Raw genomic sequence first — 15,108 nt, forward strand, 5'->3', positions numbered from 1 at the left:
AGCCCCCACTAGACACCAAATCTTCCAGTACCTTGATTGATCTTGGACTTGCGAGAAAAAAATCATTATTATGTTACTCATTCTGTGCTATTTTCATTTATAGCAGCCTGAACTGACTAAGACACTGGGAATCATTGAAAGCAGAAACTTCAGAGAGGACACTGGATTTCAAAATATGGATCATTGTTATCAGTTATGATTTGATGAGAAAAGAAGAACTATGAGAAACAAAATGGATTTATTATAAAGTTTAAACCTTACATGATCTTGGGCAGTGTTTGAGCATCCTATGTAAGTCTTCTTCCCCTATGTCAGATGATGGTCCTGAAGCTAGAAAGGAAAAACAGAAATAAGTGAGAGAGAAGAAAGACAAGCTAGAATATTTGAGAATGAGCTGAAACCCATGAGGATAAACTGAAATTTGTCCATTACATAGAGCTATATTAGTTTCTCACTGTCTCTAGCCTACAGTTTTGTTTGTATGTGAGGCCTGCAATATAGCTGAGGTATTCCTCTACAGAGTTTCATGTAAGTGTGGCCTAGGATCCAAGGAAACTGAAGAAAGGGATCAGATGGAAGATGAAGGAGCTCTGGGTCTGGCTGCAGTCCCAAGGAGATCTGGCAGAATCTAAAGCTGGGGCGGGCTAGCTACTGCCTCTAGCCAATGAAGTGAGCCAGTAGGTCCACCATAAAATATGTGACTTGTAAGAACGTCTCACTCTAGTCTGATTTTCCAAGTATAAACCAGACTGCTGCTTAACTCCTTTCTTCCAAATCTTGTTATCATGTCTAATTGTGGAAATCCATAACTTAGAATCATGTAAGAAAGGGAATTGTGAAAATGTGGTTCAAAATGTGTGATTTTAACACAATATAAATGCAGTCTGTAACTGATATGTACTGCTGTGTGAAAAGCACACAGTAGCATAAACAAGAGTGTAAAATGACAACCTTCGTTTATGATTACCTTTTGAAGTTGTAGAGATTGGCCTTGGCTGGGTGGTTCTCGCTCTGGGTTTCTCATGTGGTTGAAGATAATGAGTGATGAGTCTGAAGTTATCTTAAGGATTTCTCTCACATGTCTGACAGATAATGATGTCAGTCACCTGGATCCCATCTGCTGCTTTGGGCTGAAACACAAATCTGTTGCCTGGATTTCATCACAGCATCATGGCTGGTTTCCAGGGCAAGCATCTGAAAGATAGCCAGACAGAAGCTGTATCACCTTTTATGACATAACATTTGAAATCATGCATTGTTACCTCTGACACATTAATAAATGTATTAGTCAGGGTTCAGTTGGAGAAACAGGACCAGTAAGAAATACATACATTGAAGGGAATTCACTTATTTTGGAGACTGGCGAGGCAAGTTTCACAAACATAAGGTACACCATCAGCAGCAAAAACTTAGAATTCTTGGATATGATTGAAGCTGCTGTCTATAGGCACAACTTTTTCAGAAACCCACCTTGCTCTGCTCCTAATCTGGAGATCATCAAATTCCACAGAATGGCTGCTGTATGAAAATGATAGTCACTACTTCAGTCACATTCACTTTGAAATCTTAACTTCATGCTGAGAGCCTTTAAACAGCTCATTGATAACATTGATATTACTACTTGAAACAAGTTAATGAGCCACTGGAGAATAAAAGGAAAAGTCAGGACTTGCAAATGAGTTTAGTCTGCCTATCCTACAGAAAAGAGCCTTGATATGGTAGCTCTAGGCTGCATCACAGTGATTTGGAAGGCTTAGAAATTGCCATGACTATTTGCAGATCAATAGATAAATAGCTTGATGAGAATCTTGTGACATTGATAGAATCAGATATATTACCCATGTGTTTTTGTTTTTGTTTGGTTTTGCCTAAACATCTTTCTGTCACACATGATTTTCCATTTTTGTGCTCTCAAAATAATAATTTAAAAATAATATTTATTATGAATGGAAAAATTAAACAGATTCAAAATATTTAAATTAAGCAAAAATGCTGACTTTATGTGAAATAAATTAAATAGAGTCACATTTACTATATTACTGATATCTTTAAACTTTCTTCTCTTGCTTATTTAACTTAAGCAAATAAGAAACGGATATATTTAAGCTCTCTTTCACTGCTGATCACCAGCTTTAGAGAGTCTATTCTCACAACTTTGGATCACAAATGGTGAGATCCATGACTATGTATGAAAACAAGCTGGGAGCAGTTTCAGCCTTCAGCATTCTGAGAATTTCTTCCAGAGAGTGCTTATCCTAGCAAAAGCAAGTGAAATATAGATCTAAATGCACAGTACCCTGTCATGTCCGTGACTTTACTGCTAAGACTTCAGAAAGAACATTTGTTTTCAAACTTTTTTATCTGGGACTTCATTACTCATGAAAAAATCTTTCCTTTGTTAAGGACAGGTCCACTGATTTAGGAAATTAAGCCTAGGAGGTTCCACTATACAGTGACAACATACGATGTTAAACCGGGTAGAATTCCACATTATAGTGTGAGTTTCAAGCCTCCATTAAATACTCAAGTGACCAGGAAATAAGAGGAAATAGTTTATGTAAGAATTCATTGTAACATGAATGAGTTATTTCTGCTTTTATTGAAAATCTACTTAAAAGGCAAGGAACATACGTAAACTACTAACAGATTTATCAAGGGAGTCTATCATTGGTACAGTCTATTTTAAGGAAATTCAAGTTCACAAGGCATGAAAGACAAGTCTCACTGTTTCTTGCTAGTCAGACCACTTGCTACTGTGAAAACATCATATTTTAAAAGTGACACATGTACATGTGAGTTGTTGGATGTTTTCTTGGAAGCATATGCTATGGAGAAAAAAAATCACGATTCTAGTGTGGTATAGTCCTTTAAAAATTCTTAGAGGACACATGACAACTTTTTCTTAAATATGTGAAGATTGTCACAGAAAAGGGAGAGAAGACACTATGAAAGTAAATCTGAAGCAGAAAAGTAAATATTGCAGCAAAGATAGTTTTGTTCAATATAAGGAATAGCATTTAGACCTGTCCAATCATGGCTATATTGCCATAGAGGTATTGAAGCTCGTTATTTTTCTTTCTACTTGCAGTTTTTATTAATAGGGACAAACATTCACCATTTGAGCAACTCTGCATACATTAGCCAGTAATTTTATAGTGCCGTTTGATTTCATAAGAAATGTATTCACAAAGGTTCTTTTAAAAATAAGCTGTTTGTCAGTCAAGGCACATCTGTAGTTATTTTCTCATGATTGGAAATATTAAAACTGAATACTAATTGCTAGTTAACTGATAGAGAGGCTTTTTGTACTTGATGGAATGTTGAGCTATATGTTCCTAGGAATTCTTTGGTAATGCTAGGATTGTTAATAGCTCAATAAAGACCGCGAAAGTAGAATTCAAAAAAGTTTGGCTTTACTGTTGCTTTTTCTCATTTGATCATGGACAATTACTTAGCTTCTCTGTTTCTCATGCTTAGAGAACTATTTTTCATGCTTAGAGAACTATTGTGCTACAAGTCAGCAAGATAAAATGGCATAATGGATGAAAGAGTTTATGATAGTCTAATATGCACAAAATATCATACTCTCTGCAGTTCTCTGATGTGGATTTCAGGTAGAATTTGAAGAATGACTAATATTTATGTATAAAGAGATTTCATTCTAAAAGGAGACTAAAGACAAAGGCAGATTACTTGGACTTGGAAATACTTTTTAAAACTTCCAATGAGCTATTCTGGCCAAATGGAAGGTAGGAGGAACCCACCCTATATGGCATAAGTCAGTAAACTAGAATCGGTGGGCCAACTTGAGCTTGTTTTGGTAAATACAAATTTATTGTATATCAGATCTGCTATTTCTTTACATGTTGTTTATAGCTGCTTTTCTGAGACAACTGGAGAGTTTAGTACTTATGATTCTCTGAAGACTGAGTGGCCAGCAACATTCTAAAATATTTGCTATCTACCCCTTTAAGAAAAGTTTGCTGACTCCTGCTTTAAGAAACCTTTGTGTGTCTTTAGAAATGAAAAAGAGAATACTTTGCCTGTGAGGAATTCCCAAAGGATTTTCTCTGCAGCAGTGATTCCTTCTTCTTTATTATTTTGGAGAGAATTCATATGATAGTTTTTAGAATATAAAAGACAATAATGGTTTAGTGGAAAAGCAGGCAGCTCCCAGTATTTCACAGCAGCTAAATTTCTGTCTCAGAAGCAAGAATAAGGTTGATTTACAATTTATTTTAATGACAGTAATCATGATACCTGCAGTATATGACATTTTGTGTAACTTCAAGTATTATTTCATCTTTAGTATTAAACAGTAAATCTTGATATTGCTTAGGATTAGGAGAAGAGTTAACTACATAAGTACTCATGCTATACCTGGTAGATAGAAGATATATTAGAAAGTCTTCATTCTTCTTCAGTACCTCATTTTTCCTCTGTTCATCTACTCTTTTATTTCTTCTTGGTCAAAAAGGCAATTCACTTCAAAAAGCTGTATTACTGAAAAATATGGTGGAACACATAAGTCTCATAAATTAGACAATTCAAAGATAAGGCTGTTTCCAGCTCACTACTAATTTTCCTTTGATTTGTGCTTTATTCCTTTTTACATAGCAGAAATCTGCATGCGTTTGCCATAAGCCAGGTTAACTTCACACCTGATGATTAGTTCCACGTGATTGGTTCAAAGTATTGCTATCCACAAAACATACCTGGTGTCAGGCCTTATCAGCCTGCAAACATAATGATTATTTACTATATCAATACAATTCTTAAATTGTTTTTTAAGACTTTTGCTATTTAGTGCTGAGATAAAAATTTTTGAACCAGTTGGGCCTTCATTGAAATTGCTTGAGAATCATGAGTAAATCTTTTTACAAAAATGTTGAGAGCAAGTAGAGGAAACATTGGCTTTATTTCTAGAGGTAAGAGTACAATACTATTTTTTTTTTCTCTCTAGTGCTTAGTTAAGAAACTTTAAGTCTTTGTGTGGTCCTTGGGTGGGACCTGGAATAAGCCAAACAGAAGCTTAATTCCTGCTTCTTTTTGACATGATTTTCTCAAGCTCTCAACTTCAGTTTTTATATCTGCAAAATTAGGCTAAAAATTTCTCTCAAATAGTTGCTATGTTTCAAGTTTAAGAAAACACATAGTAGGCATGCTCTCATATACACAAGCATTTTCTACACTGCATCAATGTTATAGACCCTATTTCTTACTGTTTTTTCTTTTTTGTTTTGAGATGGAGTCTTGGTCTGTCGCCAGGCTAGAGTGCAGTGGAGCCATCTCGTCTCACTGCAACCTCTGCCCCCCGGGTTCAAGTGATTCTCCTGCCTCAGCCTCCCAAGTAGCTGGGACTACAGGCACACACCATCAGGCCCAGCTAATTTTTGTGTTTTTGGTAGAGACAGGGTTTTACCATCTTGGCCAGGATGGTTTTGATCTCTTGACCTCGTGATCTGCCCACTTCAGTCTCCCAATGTGCTAGGATTACAGGCGTGAGCCACCACGCCCGGCCCTTCTTACTGTTTAACAATATTAGATTAACATCCATATATTTACTAAAAATAAATTTTAATTGAATGGAATAAAGTTATTAGGCAAATTATTTACCATGACCAAATTTGTCCATAATTACAGTTTACTCATTTTGAAACTTATCCAAATATCATTCTTTTAGGATATATAACATAAATTAGTAGATATCATTGATATTTCTTTCTCTGATAATGTCTACTGCTGTAGACAAAAGACTTCATTAAATATTGTCAAAACCCTGCTATTTACACATAGTACTTAACACTTTTGAATCCTGGGAACATGGTACTGATTATCATCTTGCTTAGTGTCACATCTATTAGAATTTTTATGGGAGTGATGACAATTTCCACTCCCTAGAAAGTGGATATGAATGATGATTAAACAGCTGCTTTGATCCTAGATTGTTATCACACAGGTTGAAACAACATGACGGATTGTATAGAGAAGGCAACAGCTTGTTAGGGAGAAAATTTCGTAATAGTGGCATCCTACCTGTATATCTAAATCAATTCTAAAGATAAAAATATCAAATCAATGTTAATCAAATGGAATGCAGAATGTGAGCTGACCCTGAGTATAAAGGGCAGGAAATGTTACTCAAAACATGTGACCAGCTAGCTATTATATCTTTTTACTTTCCATTAAAAATATATGAAAATAAAATAACTATAAATTATACATACACAATGTTCTTCCCTAATGACGTAGTTGCTGTCTGTTTTTCGGGAGAAAGATTCTTCTCCAGAAGCTGTACCATTGATATACATTGTACAGTTAGGAAAAGCATTTCAAAGAACTAAAGAAGGAGTAAACTTCCAATAAGTTCCTTTCCAAGATATTTCAGGGATGCTAACAGTGAAACCTACTGAGGACCTGTGGTTCTTCCTTCTGGGATTTTTTTTTTTTTTTGGAGGTTGCTGGGTTTCTTTTAAATGCTCTGAAACAAAAGGGAAGAATGTGTGATTAGCAAGAATGGCTCTGAGCCAGATCACAATCTGGTCCTCTGTGTGTGTGTGTGTGTGTGTGTGTCTAGAGACAGAGACATGATCTTGCTGTTGTTGCCCAGGCTAGTCTCAAAATCCTGGCTTCAAGCAGTCCACTCACCTCGGCCTCCCAAATTGCTGGAATTATAGGTGTGGGCCACCATACTGAGCCCCTAATATGGACTTTAGCCAACTGACTGATCAGTTACTTGGAAGAGATCTCCTAGTGCTTTTGAAGTTGACAGAAACAACTCAATGTAAGAAGAAATTTAAAGGAAAATGCCATGCTTGGTTATTTCTGAAAATCCATACACTTTAGAGTTTTGCTATAAGTAAGGTAGTAGAAATCACACTATAAAAGTGTTAAGTTTAAGAGTTGATATGTTCTATGTCAAAAACTGTTTTCTATCCTATCCTCCAAAACTGTATCATGTAGACATAAATGAGAGAATTTAGTTTAGTAGATGTTCATCACTATTGTAAGTGACCCCGATTTACAGAATTTATCATCTGTTTTCTGATGTCGCATCAACCAGTCTAATATAATTAGACACATGACGTAAATGTATTTTGTAGGTTTAAAATATGCTATCTGCTTGATAGTTATACATATCACAACCATATATATATATATATAATATATCATATATATTGGAGACAGAGTCTTACTTTGTTGCCTAGGCTGGAGTGCAGTGGTGCAATCTCTGCTCACTGCAACCTCCACCTCCTGGGTTCAAGCAATTCTCGTGCCTCAGCCTCCCAAATAGCTGGGATTACAGGCACGCGCCTAATTTTTGAATTTTTAGTAGAGACAGGATTTCACCATGTCAACCAGGCTGGTCTAGAAACCCTGATCTCAAGCAATCCACCTGCCTTGGTCTCCCAAAGTGCTGGGATTACAGGCATGAGCCACCACATCAGCATAAATAAATATTATCACAAGAAATTAAATCCAAGTAAACTCTCTTTAATTGGCAAAAGTTAAAAAAAAACACTTCAAAATATGTGGTCTGAAGAAAAGTGTTTAAACTGTATAGTACATTGACATTATAGTAACATTAAAAATATTATTTTATCAATTAAACAGTCACCCAGCACTTTGGGATGCCTAGATGGGTGGATCACTTGAGGCCAAAAGTTCAAGATCAGCCTGGCCAACATGGTGAAACCCGTTCTCTACTGAAAATACAAAAACTAACCAGGTGTCGTGGCCTGTGCCTGTAGTTCCAGCTACTCAGGCGCCTGAGGCATAAGAATCACTTGAACCCGGGCGGTGGAAATTGCAGTGAGCAGAGATGGCACTACTGCACTCCAGGTTGGGGTAGGCGATGTTTCTATTTTAATCACAGTTGGAAAAAGTTGCCACATTACAAGATATTTGTATCTCTGTGAATTAATTCACAGAACACATTTAGATTAAAAAACAAAACAAAATAGTAAATATTATAGCTTTTATTACAACTATGGCCAAAAAGTAAGCCATATAAAGGGAGCCTGTTTCACTGCAACAAGAGAAGAATAGAATAACTTTTGCTGTACACTCTTGGATATTCTAAGGAGCAAGATTCTAATCACATATTGGCAACTATTGCAATTGTAGGTATTCGTGGATTAATCAATGTAAAGTAGGTATATTTTGTTTGGGTCTTTATATATTTTTCTACATTCTCCCCCATTTGTACAGTGCTTCTTTACCTTCAGTAAAGAATCACCTACCATTCTGGCAGAGGTGGGTGGAAAGTTTCTTAGCTGGGCCTTAAATTCCTGCCTGTGGGAATCTCAGACTAAAACTATATATTCCTTGATATCGTGAATATAACAAAGATGTTATTTTTGCATATTAAGGTATTTTAAATACAGTACTTTGCTGGATGGTCTCATTTCTTCTATGCGTATTTGTTTAAATGATGTAGATTCAATAGGATTTACTCAATAAATACTGAAGTATTATAAATACTTAGTGTTCCATTTTTTGAATCTGTTGATTCAATCATCATACTCCATTTGTTTGTCTGTTGTAATTTCACGTTAAAAAAAGGCTACTTGATTCTCAGTAGCTGAATTTTCAGTGCATGTGAGTGTTTATAGTATTTACCTATGCCATTGTGAATGCTTTCTTTGTTGTTGTGAAGTGGAATCAAAATATTGCTTTGTATAGAATTTTTTATCATTAATTTAAAAATAAAGGCACTTTCAGTAGTTGAAGATTTTCATAAGAAGATGATTATATATTATTTGTAAATTTTGGGAAAGTAGTAATCATTTTATTAAGAAAATTATAGCCATACTGAAACAATGGTTGAATATCTTATCAAGTGCTCTAGCTGGTTCCGGTTGCAACTGAATCATACAATGTGCTATTTGTCTTTTCTTTATGTTGAAGTCCTTCCACACTTGCTTTTCACTTCTCTCCATTAAGATATATTTATATTAATGTTCTTAAAATGAGACCTGAATAAATAGCAGTTAAATCTAATGTTTGGTGCTTAAATGTGTGATAGATGACCAAATATATAAAAACTAGTCTTATAAGTTTTAAAATAATTTATCATATTAGCATAAAGGAGTATTAGAGAATCCCATACCCATAAAGGAGTTTGCAGTGAGATGCTAAATATGACTGAGAATGGAAGTAAATTAGAGAAAGATGAATTCCATGTAACCTTTGGGAACCAGTAATCTGCTTTGAAGCAATCGCCTGCATAAAGGTGACATCAAGGCAGGAATAAAGTGACCCTGTATAAAATATCAGAACAGTTTAATGGAATATTTTGTGACTTTCAAAGGTTATAAATCTAAACACTGAACCAAATAAACCTGACGTCTCTTGAAATCAAGTGCCATTATGATTATGGTAGTCTACCACTCAGATATGTAATTATGTCAAATTATAGTGTTATATCTTCATAATAGACATTTCCAGGGCTTACACACACTCCACACATGAAAAGAATGATGTATATATTCTGAAACATCAAATAATAGATCAATGACTTTTCTTTGGTTTTGTTACACATTATAATTCTATATTTGTCTTTAAAGTATCTGCTTTTGTTATTAAGGTTATTTTAACTATTCTTTGAATGAGTTTATATAAGTGGGATGTAAATATCTGTAAAATTAAAAGTGTAAATAATTGGCTAATTCCAACCCTCTTCCCTCCAGCAACTCTTTACCAAAACATAAAAATAAAAACAAACAAACAAACAAAAACCCACCACCAACAAAAAATAACCCAGCAGTTTTGCAAGCCTTTTCATGGAAAGGGGATTTGAAAAGAATAGCAATGGGGGTGCCAATGCATTGGGAGATGTACTCATGAAACAGATCACCTTTCTTCCTTTCTGGGATGTTCAGGGTTCTGGGCACATAGGTGTTTTATTGAAGATAGCTGGGCCCCAGGTTCTCCCACGGTACTGCTATTGCCTTAAAACAATACAATATCCTTATTATCCATATTGTCCCTGATACTTCCATGACTAATGCCAACAGAAGGGGCATGGAGAAGAAAAGTTCTTTGCAGGTAATCTTGTTCCAATATATATCGGCCTTTAGTTTCTATGTATATCGATTTCCCACAGAATAATACTTCAGATATATCTCTACTTCTCTTTAAAAAATAATAAATTACTAGATTGCGGAGTTTGGGAAAGGGAGTTAGGACTCCAAAGCTCAGCTCCTTTCTACTCATCTTCAAGTTTTATACTTCCCTGACACATCCTGTTTTAAGCCTATTAGTTTTTAAAGACTCCAGTCTGGTGGTGGTAGCCTGTGGATTTCCAGGACTTCTTGTGAGTTGTAGAAGTGCACATTGTGATTTGTAGCAAATACCACAAAGCTCACCACCACCAAAATTATTTTCTAATATTTCCCAGAAACTTTTCAGTTAGGACACAGACTGTGGCTAATTCTGTCCAATGTCTTTTAAGGTGAAATAAATAGCATAAAGGACTTCCAAGAAGAATAAAGATAAGCTCTTGCGTGATGATCCTGTCTCTCTTTTGCTGACCCAAACTAGCAGCTGTTCCAGGTGTTACAGCTACAAGATGGTGGAACTTTAAGCCTAAAAACGCCTGGTTCCAGAATCACCACCCCCACCCCGGACCCCAAACCACGTGTGCCCATGTGGTTGTTTTATAACTCAGCCAGGATCAGCTCTCTGAGTGTATGACTTGTAAAGGTGCACAGGGGGCTGGAATTAGAAGCTCTCAGTGTTTGATTTAATGTTCTGTTGTTGCCATCTTAAAATTCTTAATATTTTTGAACAAGGAAGCTCATATTTTCAAAAACTATATAGCCAGTAATGACCCCAGCAAAATCTAGAAAAACAAGTTGTAACTAGGAGAGAATTTTTATGGCTGACAATAAAATTCACTAAATGAAAGAAGAAACAAGTTTATTTAAGAGGATTATTTAGTTCCTAGAATTATATGCTAAATTTTTGGAAACAATACAAATAGGAAAGCTATGCAATCACACCATAGAAATATTTTATTGAAAGCCTGAAGCAGCAGCAGCTTTCTGCCCCCCAAACACACAGAATGCCAGGGACTGGATAACAGAAACCCTTATATGGCTACTATTAAAAACAAACAAACAAACAAACAAACAAACAAACAAACACCTCCAAAAAATGAAATAGAAAAATCTTTTCTGACTTTGCTTGCTAGAGAAGCCTCATAACCTCTTCCAGAAAATTTTTAGTTTAAACTTTCAAGTCTTACATGGGAGCCTGCATTGTAGAACTTTGTCACTTTTGAAAACTTAGCTTCAAAAGTGTAAGAAATGAGATTTTCCCTTGCCATTCCCTAAAGAAAATATATTGATTGAACCAATCTATAATATTTACCAGAGACAGTATTGATATTTTTTAATTTTGATTTTTTTATATATATTATTTCTTTATTTTTGAGATGGAATTTTTCTCTGTTGCCCAGGCTGGAGTGCAGTGGCACGATCTCAGCTTGCTGCAACCTCTGCCGCCCAGGTTCAAGCAATTCTCCTGACTCTGCCTCCTGAGTAGCTGGGACTATAGGTGTGTGCCTCCAGGCTGGGCTAAATTTTTTAAATAATTTTCATAGAAATGGGGTTTCACCATGTTGGCCAGGCTGGTCTCGAACTCCTGACCTCAAGTGATCCACCCGCCTTTGCCTCCTGAAGTGCTGGGATTACAGGCTTGAGTCACCCTGCACAGCCCAGAATTGGTCTTTTTAATCCTGGGACTCAGAATTGGGAAGCCATCTCAAAGACTCACCAAAAATCAATTAGGATGCCTTGTAGGTGTCTTTAAACTTATCTCCTAATGATTTACTTTTCTCTAATACCACTAAGATCAATTGATAACTATACATCATATGGGTTTTTTTTTTTTTTTTTTTTTTTCTATAGTTCTGTCTATATAAAATTTCTGCAGAAGAATCTTTAAAAAAACAAACAAAAATTAATCTCTGACCATGATGTTTCCTTTCTTAACCAATCCTCTATTTCAAAACAAGCCATTGCTTTGAGGATGCTAGGCCCTCCATCTTCTAGCCCTTACTTCCCTTTCTATTCTCATATCTTTTCACACTCCATCTTGTACTCTATCTTTCATCCATATTGAGCTATTTTTTCTAGGCTATAAGCTTCCTCTCTACTTGCAATTCTTTTGCATGCAGTGTTCTCCTACTTTTTCCAAATTCTGTCTGCTTTCACTTGGCTAATTCTCATTCTTAGGTAAGGACATGGCTTCAAATCACTTCTGAGGTTTTCTCACTGTCTCCCTCTCCTTGCCACAGGTTATTATGTCCTACTTTCTGATCCCCTTGCATTCTTTACTTTTTCTATGATAACTGCATGGAAATTACTTGTGTAATTGTCCATATTCTCTGATAAAGTACCCACTCTGTGAAGACCGAGGACATGGTTGTTTTGGGTATTTATACCTAACAAAATTTCTCAGAGATAATATGCTATCAACAAATTTATGAGAAATAACATAGAATGAATAGATGAGTGAGTGGATGAATACATAAACCAATGACCAAATGAAAGAAAATGTAGCTCTGGATTCTAACTATGTCTTACACGATCTGATGGTTCTATTTGTTATATGGTGAGATACTGTAAGTTCTGGAGACCTAGGTTTTATCTTTGGATAGTCCATGGGTTTATTAATTCAACAAATACTTTTCATAAAGTTACTACATGCCTAGCCCTATGGCTTTGTGTCTTTGTTTATCCAAGTTAAATATTCAGGATCTCAGTTTCATCATTTGCAGTATCAGAGTAATAACATTTATCCGAAGAATAATAATATTTATCTGAAGCTTTTGTAAAAACCCAATGACTTTACCAAAATATTAATTAGTGTTAAATAGTTGAGTTTCCTATTAGATGGTGTTTGTATTAGTGACAGTGTTTTAGAAAATTTATTCCTATTAAAATGTAGATATATGACTTCCTTCTCTATTATATAAGCAGAATAAGTCAAGACTGGTAAATAATTCAGAATAAAATTTTAACTTAATTAAAATATGCTCTGTATTATTTGTCTAATTTATAGTGTCCATCCAGAGACTTAAGGTACAATCACATTTTTATAATTCCCTTAGGATTTGCAACCTCAAAAAAAAAATCCATACTCCGACAAGTTTTGGACTGTTCTACAACTGCATTTATCTTACATCAATGTAATTGCATTGTCCATCCTGCCATCTAAATCAATCAATCTATCTATCTATCTATCTATCTATCTATCTATCTATCTATCTATCTATCTAATCAGCTGTACTACTGTATCTGTGCAGTATATCTCAGAAATAGTAGTGTAATCCAGATTAAAATTGAATTGAAAATCCACTTTCTGACATGAAATGAACTAAATACAGAGAAAAATAGAAGTGATCAAGAGAAAGAAGAATGTATGTGTGAACATCTGCCATGCTAAACTATACTGTTCCCGCTTACGCGTTGAACATTATATCTCTCCCAAAGTTAGACTCTGCATTTCAAAGAAATGTCATTGAAAATTAAATTTATCTGACTGCCAGTCAACATGTCCATTATGGACACAATTTGCATTTTAAGGAATACTTCCATTGTTACAAACTTTCAAACATATTTTGAACATAGCTCATGGCTTCAACCCTTTATAGATGACTACTATTCATTTCATATTACCTGATACAGATCTCTATAAATTTTTCAGTTATCTGTTTCATCTTTACTTTAATATCAAACATTTTCTTTTGATTTCATATACCTTGGTCTTTTCTGCCAAAAGAGGTCTCAGGGATTTTTTTGTGTTTTGTTTTTCAGGGATTTTTTGTTTGTTTGTTTACTTTTGTCTTCATGTTTTTTCCTCCCATTTATGCCTAGATACTTTCTCTTTCTCCTTTAGTTCACTAAGTACTTTTGTGACTTCTTTGACTTCTGCACCCTTTTATGTTACAAGGTATATCCCTCATCTATGGTGCATATCACATTTGTAATAATGTCACTTTACTTTTTATGTACAGTTGATTAATGTCTGTCTCACCCAGTAGATTATATGAACCAAGGGAGCATGTCTCTTCATGCTCACAATTTTAATTCCAGGACCTAGCCTATTAATTTGCACATAAGAGGTTTTCTATACATGGTTTAGAATGAATAAATGATTCTCCTATCCCTGGGGTATGAGGTAGGTGAATTTGTAAGTCAAATTGACACACATAGAGTCAAAATAAATACATAAAAATATCATTATTATATAAAATATAAGAACCGAAATATAAGATAAAACAGAGGGTTGAGAAAGGACGCTGCCATTTATAGTGCCTCCTATTTTATGACATTCTACTGTAATTCTCACTGTAAACTCATGTAGTTTTTATTATTCTCATTTTATAACTGAAAGGCACATGATGCAAAAAGTTTAATTGGTTCAACTCCTTACCCCTAGGAAGTGGTGAGGCTGAGCTATGTAACCCAAGCTAATCACCGCCATAGCTCACCGTCTTTCCACCACTCCATGACTGAACTACTTGCTTCAGAACTTCTAATTCTCTGTGAGATTCTCTTCAGCTTGGGGCTTTGGCCTCTGGAGTCTAAAGAATGAGTTATGTGGAAATTGTGAGTTTAAACCTATCTTAGACTCACATCTTCTTAATTGTGTTTTCTCTCATTTTTTTTCTCATAAGTGCAGTCACAACTTAAATGCTTCTGCAATTGTGGATGACTACACTTACAATATGCCAGATGTTATTTCATCTAAGTTATGCCCACACAGTGCAGGTGCAAAATGGAGGCCACAATTGAGCAAATTTGGACTTAAGTAGTTCTGTGTTTTCATTTAATCTATATGCTTGGCTCAATGCAAATCATTTTCTTCACTTTTCTACTTTCTCTCTGCCTAGGAGACTTTTAAAATAGATTACTTTAAAAGTTCTGAAAAGTGAGAATGACATATATATTTTTTAGAATTAAAAAGTCTTTGCTTCTTAGCTAGACTTTGCATTTTCCCAGACTGCGAAAAAAAAAATTATCTTGCCCATTTTTATTTGCACAAATATAATGTGGCTAATCCAGCCATGCTTTCCAAAGAGAATACTTTAGGGAA

At 35.1% G+C, this 15,108-nt stretch overlaps 1 long non-coding RNA gene across 1 annotated transcript; it reads right to left on the bottom strand.

The window, feature by feature from the left end:
* Positions 1 to 219: 219 nt before the first annotated feature.
* On the bottom strand, positions 220 to 6,525 carry LOC116563267. The gene is made up of 4 exons (XR_004274314.1): positions 6,228 to 6,525; positions 4,381 to 4,503; positions 968 to 1,194; positions 220 to 330 (listed from the first exon to the last, which is right to left on the bottom strand). It is a non-coding gene; the product is annotated as an uncharacterized LOC116563267 (long non-coding RNA).
* Between the last annotated feature and the right edge of the window lie 8,583 nt (positions 6,526 to 15,108).

Source organism: Sapajus apella, unplaced genomic scaffold (assembly GCF_009761245.1).
Source record: "Sapajus apella isolate SASKATOON/1434 unplaced genomic scaffold, GSC_monkey_1.0 scaffold2, whole genome shotgun sequence".
NCBI lineage: Eukaryota > Metazoa > Chordata > Mammalia > Primates > Cebidae > Sapajus > Sapajus apella.